At 52.6% G+C, this 6,817-nt stretch overlaps 1 non-coding gene across 1 annotated transcript; it reads right to left on the reverse strand.

Annotated features, from left to right (window-relative positions):
• Window positions 1-2,463: 2,463 nt before the first annotated feature.
• Window positions 2,464-2,535, reverse strand: TRNAS-ACU (transfer RNA serine (anticodon ACU)). Its single transcript has one exon. It is a non-coding gene; the product is annotated as a tRNA-Ser (tRNA).
• Between the last annotated feature and the right edge of the window lie 4,282 nt (window positions 2,536-6,817).

The following is a 6,817-nucleotide window of genomic DNA, read 5'->3' on the forward strand; positions in this document are numbered from 1 at the left end:
GACGCCAGCCCAACCACGTCGAACGCCGCCTCGACGCCGACCACTGGACCCATAGAATGAATGAATGAAAAACTTTTTATTGATTCTCTTAGGGGGGTGGTAGCGGTGGAGGACGAAGTCTTCATCTTGAAGCTTGGGTCCACCTTGGCCGTGGGTGGGCCCCTATTCCAGGGCTCCACTGAGTCGGGCCACCTCGCTTGCGTGCGCTACTAGGGCCCTTGGGACCCCGAGCTCGCAGCTGGTGAGCCGGCTCTCCCATTGCTCCGCACATGGTGTTTTGTGTTTGTGGAATGCATGATTCCTTTCGCACTCCCACGTGATATGGTATAATGTCGGTCGTTCTCCGCACCACGGGCAGTTGGCGCTATACTGTGTGGGAAACATCTTGTTTAGTATGTATAAGTTAGGAAAGGAGCCGGTTTGCAGTTTACGCCATACTGTGGCCTCCTCCTTGGTTAATGCTTTATGCGGTGGGGGATATTGGATTCTTAGCCCCTTGTATAGGTTTAGTAATTCCGAATAGCTGTCCCCACAAGGGACCTGAGACTCCTCCGGGGTTAACGACGTTCCTGCTCGGCTGGTCATTCCTCGAGCTAGGATGTCTGCCCCTTCATTGCCCCTGATCCCTGCGTGACTTGGTATCCAGATTAAACTTTGTGTTTGTCGTTCCTCGGGGAGCGGGGCTCCACCGAGGATTTTGAGCGCCGTACTGCTAATTCTGCCTCGGATATAGTTCCGGCACGCTTCTTGCGAATCTGTTAAAATGTTAAGGGATTTCCCTGTTCTATATCCTTCTCTAGCTGCCAGGGCGACTGCTATCTCCTCTGCCTCCGTTATATCGGACACTTCGGCTTTGAGACTCGTGATGTGTTCTCCTAAGTTGTTTACGACTACCGCTACGGCGTAGTTTTTGTGTGCTTAGGGGTAGAGGGAGGCGTCTCTATAGACTGTATTGTCTCTGTGCCCCATGTGCCTCTCTTAAAATTCTGCTCTGGCCTGTCTCCTGTTAACATGGAGGCTTGGGTCCATGATAGGTTGTATGCTTATTTTCTTTCTTAGCGGATCTGGTATTGCTACCCTACTGTTTTGCGGCTTTTCGATATCCCGACCCAACCTCGTCAGGAGCGCCCTTCCGGTTGTTGTGTTGCTAAGTCTTCGTACTTGTGCCTTGAGCTGGCATTCCCTCAGTTCTTCAAAGGTGTTGCTAACTCCAAGTTGCATGAGCTTGTCGTTCAAGGTGTTTCTTGGGAGATGAAGGGCTGTCTTGTACGCCTTCCGGAGTATCGTCTCCGCTTGCTCCTTTTCTGCCTTGATGGTTACGTGGTACGGCAGTGAGTATGTTACCCGGCTGCCCACTAGGCTGTTGACCAGCCTGAGTGTGTCCTCCTCCTTCATGCCGTATCGCTTATGGCTACTCTGCTAATCATTCGGCCCACCTGCTCCGCTGCTTTGCTTAGCAGGCTGAGGGTGTGGCTGCATTTCCGGCTTCCTTGCAGCCACATGCCGAGAATTCGAATCATCTTTTGCTCCGGGATATTCTTGCCCTCTAGTTTTACTTCGAGTGGGGCATCAGTAGGGTGTCTGCCTACTCTGAGGAGCTCGGACTTCTTCGTTGAGCATCTGAGTCCCCTTTTTCTTGTAAATTCTGCGATTCAGGTGGCAGCCTCTTGTAGTGCCTCTTGCTTCTATCCCAGTGAGCCTTGGGTGGTCTAGATGGTGATGTCGTCCGCGTACATTGCGTGATTTTTCCCCTGGATTCGGCCGAGTTTCTTGGCAAGATTGATCATCGCTATGTTGAAGAGTATTGGCAGGATTACGGAGCCCTGTGGAGTGCCCTTGCTTGGCGTGGAGAAGGTGTCACTCCGTAGGTCTCCGGGGCCTACTGTTGCCGTTCTGTTTGTGAGGAAGCTTCTGACGTAGTCATGAATCTTCTTCCCGCAGTTGGTGGTGTTTAGGCCTTCCATTATAGCGGCGTGGTTCACTTTGTCAAAGGCCCCCTTGATATCGACGGCCATGACAACGTTTTCCCCTTGTTTGGGCATTGTTTCCAGTACCTCTTCTTTTAGCTGTGGTAATACGTCTTGGTTTGACAGGTTGGCCCTGAATCCGAACATAGTGTTGGGGTACCATCCTTCGTCTTCTAGGTGCGTTTGTATTCGTCGGTTAACAGTTCTCTCGTACAGCTTGCCTAGGCACGATGTTAGCGAGATTGGTCTAAGATTAATAATAATAATAATTGGTTTTGGGGGGAAAGGAAATGGCGCAGTATCTGTCTCATATATCGTTGGACACCTGAACCGCGCCGTAAGGGAAGGGTAAAGGAGGGAGTGAAAGAAGAAATGAAGAGAGAGGTGCCGTAGTGGAGGGCTCCGGAATAATTTCGACCACCTGGGGATCTTTAACGTGCACTGACATCGCACAGCACACGGGCGCCTTAGCGTTTTGCCCCCATAAAAACGCAGCCGCCGCGGTCGGGTTCGAACCCGGGAACTCCGGATCAGTAGTCGAGCGCTCTAACCACTGAGCCACCGCGGCGGGGTCGATCTGGAGTTTTTGCCGGCCTTGGGGATTATGACGACGACGGCGTGTTTCCACTCCGCTGGTACCGTCCCTTCTTCCCATTGTTTGTTGAGGTATAGGGTGAGTTGATTGATTGCTTCGTCGCTTAAATTTCGAATCAGCGAGTTTTTGATTTAGTCCGCTCTCGCTGCCGTGTTTTTTGCTGTCGCCCTTACGGCCTCGACGACCTCTTCTCTTGTAATGGGTCTGTCCGTGGTCGGGTTTTCCGTGCCCTGGTAGGCGCCTTGGTAGCCGTTCACCTGGTCCTTCCCATAGCATTTCTCCCGTACCGCTTGGAGCAGTTGTTCTTCTGTGCCTTCGCACTGGTGGATCAGTCTTTGGATGGATTTGCTGCTTTCCGCCTTGCTTTTGCTTGGGTCCATTAGCGTTTTTAGAACGTGCCACGTTCTAGCTGTGCTGAGGGTGCCATTCAGCGAGGTACTAAACCGTTGCCACCCCTGTCTTGCCAGCTGCGTTGCATATTCCTCTGCTTGCCTGGTGATTTCGGCAATCTTTTGCTTTAGTTTTCTCTTTAGCTTCTGGCGCTTCCACCGCCTGGTTAGGCCTCGTCGTGCCTCCCAGAGTCGGAGGAGTCGCTTGTCCACTTCCAGTGCTTGTTCGGTCCGGTCTACGTCTTTGGTGTAGAGGTCCTTAATTTGTCTAAGTTGTTGGCTCCAGTCTTTTGCCGAAGTTATGTCGCCCTTGAGTTGTTTGCAGTGGGTACGGAAGGCGTCCCAGTCAGTTAGGCTCGCCTTGCCAATCTTCCTCTTGATTCTTTTTGCTTCCGTGCTGACCCTGATGATATAGTGGTCGCTATCGAGATTTTCTTGCAAGTTCTCCCATTCGACTTGCTTAGCGCCCCTGACAAAGGCTAGGTCGGGACATGTGTCCGCGCTTACACTATTGCCCTGTCTGGTGGGTTGGCTTTCGTCTGTGAGTAGCTCGCAACCTATGTTTTCTGCTGCCATGCAGATGCCGCGTCCCTTTTTTTCTTCTATTCTGCTGCCCCATTGCGGGCTTTTCGCATTAAAATCTCCTGCAATTATTAGGGTGTTCTGCCCTGCAAGCTTCTTTGCTTCCGCAAACAGTCTGATGAAGTCACCTTTGCTTTTAGGTGTACTATATAGGTTTACTAAGTAAATACTTTTGGCTTTCCTTTTCCGTTTCGGAATCACTTCAGTTATGATGTGTTCTAGTTGTGTGTCTTCAATTCCTTTATGAGCTATGGCTGTAATTTTGTTGCTAATGAGAGTGGCTGTTCTGCCATTCTCCTGGCATGAGTATCCTTTTAGAATTGGGGTGCAATTTGTTTCTTCTAGTGGTATTAAATCTGGTGGGGTTATTCGAGTGTTAATGATTGCTGTAGGAGCCCCTGCTTGCGCCTGTAGCTCCTGCAATCCCACTGCCATATCTCTAGTTTTTGTTGTCCTGCCATGTTGTTGTATTGTTAGTAGCTCCCTGGGGTTCTGTTCCAAACCTGCGCTCGTTATAGAAGCGGTCCCTAGCGTGATTTACTCTTTGTTTGATTCTTTACGTAGTTCCGGAAGCTCTGATCTTGCAGGGCTATCTTTTTATTTAATTGTTGCATCTGCTGCTGCATTTGTTGATCCACTTGCTGCATGAATGTCTTTAGATCGTCTATTGTGGAGTTTCCTCCTTCGCTATGTTGTGGAGTTTCTATGCCCTGTTGCGGGGGTGAGAGTGCTCTAACTGGCGAGAAGCCCGCCTTTCGCATCTCCTGCATCTCGGCTATCAAGTCGCTTATTTGTTTTCTAAGCTGTCTGTTTTCCTCTCGGGTTTGCTCCTGCTCCTTTCTAAGATTACTGAGTTCGGCAAGAAGCCTCGCATTTTCTGCTTGTATGTTTGTGTTGTTGTAGTCGTTGTGCGGAGCAAAAAGCGTTTTGGGAGTGCCGGCTCCCCAGCTCACCTTGACTCCGCCGCTTTTCTTCTGTTGCTGTCTCTGCTTCGCTCCGGGCTGCTGGCCGCCCAGGGGTGGGTAGGACTCGTCCAGGCTCCGGCCCTGGCTCTGGCTGCGCCCTCGGCTGCGACTCCTGGACTCGCTCCGGTAGTCGCTTCGCTCTTGTCCCTCGTTTCGGAACCAGCGCGGCCTCCGTGCTCCGCCTCGGCTCCGGCTGCGGCCCCGTCGCTGCTGGCTCTGAGGTCCCCATCGTAGTTCGCTGGTCGGCTTCAGCCGCTGCGTACCGTCCTTCGCGCCCGCCACGTGGGAGCCCCCGCATAGCAGGCACATGGGTGTGCACTGGTGCTGTTCGTCCGGGGGCTTCTGGCCTCATTGTCTGCACGCCTTGGCTCCCGTGTTTGGGCAAACGTCCGATCGATGGCCTTGTTGGCAGCAGACGTAGCAGACTTGCCGCGTCGGCCGGTAGGGGTAGCACCACATCTCTGCCCCGTAGTATAAAACTTGCTTGGGGAGGATGGGGTCTTCGAAGGTAATGACGGCTGTGCTTGACCGGCCCAGCATTCTTGCCGCCAGGATCTTCACCCCTTGTGTGCGAGTCCTCAGGTTTGCCTTTAGGTCTTCGGCCGGGGTCAACGGGTCCACGCCGTGGATGACCCTGCGCAGCGTTCCCTCCCGCACCGCCACATGTGCGTTGACTTCGTAGCTGCTCCCTCCAAATCTCAATTGCGTGATGCGCCGGATTTGTTGAGCCGCTTCTTCGTTATCTGTACTGATGATGATTATGTTTGAGCCGGTGCGCAGCCGAATAATAAGATCCTCCGTCTTGCATCCGTGTCCGGTAGCCGTGACTACCGCCCGCGCTACTTGGTGCGTTTGCAGATCTTTCACTGTCAGTCCTTTTTGCCGAAGAACTATTTTTAAACCGTCCTTGGGGAGTGGAGGCAGTCTCTTCCTCGGCGCTCCTCCCCTCTCTCCTTGCTTAGGCGCAGTTGATGTGCCATCTGTGCTCTTCGTCGCGCCTAGGGAATTTTCATTCCCTGGCGCTTTTCCCGCCAAAACTTGGAAGCCAAGTTGGCGTTTCTTCTGGCGCTTGAACATGGCGATTTCCCAGTCCGCTTCCGAAAAATAATTGCTTGCCTGTAGCGTTGTCGTCGCTGGGGTGCTGCTTCCTAGGGCTTGAAAGGCTGGCGCTGATCCGTGGGCGAGTGTCTCCCCGGCAGCGTCTTGAGAATCTTCATGATTTCTTGGGCTTCCGCCATAAAACTCGTCCGGTCTTTTAGCGGTGCACGTTCTACGTTGCGATTCATCGCGTGGGTCATCGCTCCGTCGCCTCTACCGCTGGCCGAGGCCGGGAGGGCCGCGGAGCCCCACTACTGTGTTAGGCCTAATAGGCCTAGCTTCGCTCTTCGAAGTCGTATAAATCGAAAAATATTGGACCCTCCGGCTTGAAAGAGGTGTCGTCGTGGTCCGCTTCGCTTTCGGCGTCGCCTCCCACCAAAATTTTGGCAGTCCAGTCGAGTTAACCAGGTCAAAAGTCCCGAAAACTGCAGAGCGCATGTGAAATGCGTCCGCTCTCCTCGGCTGCTCGCAGCGCCACCCCAGCTGGACCCATAGAACGCAGCATCCGCACCGAATCAACCGTGAGCACGAACGGCGACCGCTACCTGTAGAACGCTAGTAGTAGTAGACGCTAGTAGCAGTGTGCCCGGGTCGTGTGTATTTATAGTCTTTGTGCTTTGTGTTAGTTTTGTTAGTTTTGTGTTCTAGTGTTTGTGTCACATAGGGGGCATTAAATGTGCTTCTGTGTGTGTACACCTGTCGCCAAGTCCATTTTTTCGGTCCGAGTGTTCTCCGGGGACATCCGTGACAAAGATAAGTGGCGAGCCTGTGCCAGGATACATTTCCTTTTTTTCTTTTTTGCTTTGTCTCGGATCTTTCCGATCGTTCGACGGCAGAAAGTATGGACTTGGAAGAAACGTTAGAACTGTCGCTCAAGCTAGGTTTAAGCAAGGGAGAGGCGATGCGTCTCTATGACGAGGAGGGAAAGAGGCAGGAAGAGGAGGCAGATAGGCAGTGAGAGGAAAGGGCGCAAGCACGCGCAGACGCTCGCGAGGCAGAAGAGCGAGAGGCTAGAAAGATAGAACGGGAGGAGGAGGAGGAGAAAAAACATTTATTCAGAGCACAAAAAATGGGTGGGTTCAATACGAGAACCCATTGGTCGTCATCATAATCCGGCCCCTCTCAACCAGCAATTTCTGGTCGAGTGGGCTGTGGCTATGAAGGGTTGCCTCCCAGCGCTCATGAGTCGGATCGGGATTGCTGTCCAAGTCTGGGTTTTCT

The sequence above is a fragment of the Amblyomma americanum genome, chromosome 2 (assembly GCF_052857255.1).
Source record: "Amblyomma americanum isolate KBUSLIRL-KWMA chromosome 2, ASM5285725v1, whole genome shotgun sequence".
Taxonomy (NCBI): domain Eukaryota; kingdom Metazoa; phylum Arthropoda; class Arachnida; order Ixodida; family Ixodidae; genus Amblyomma; species Amblyomma americanum.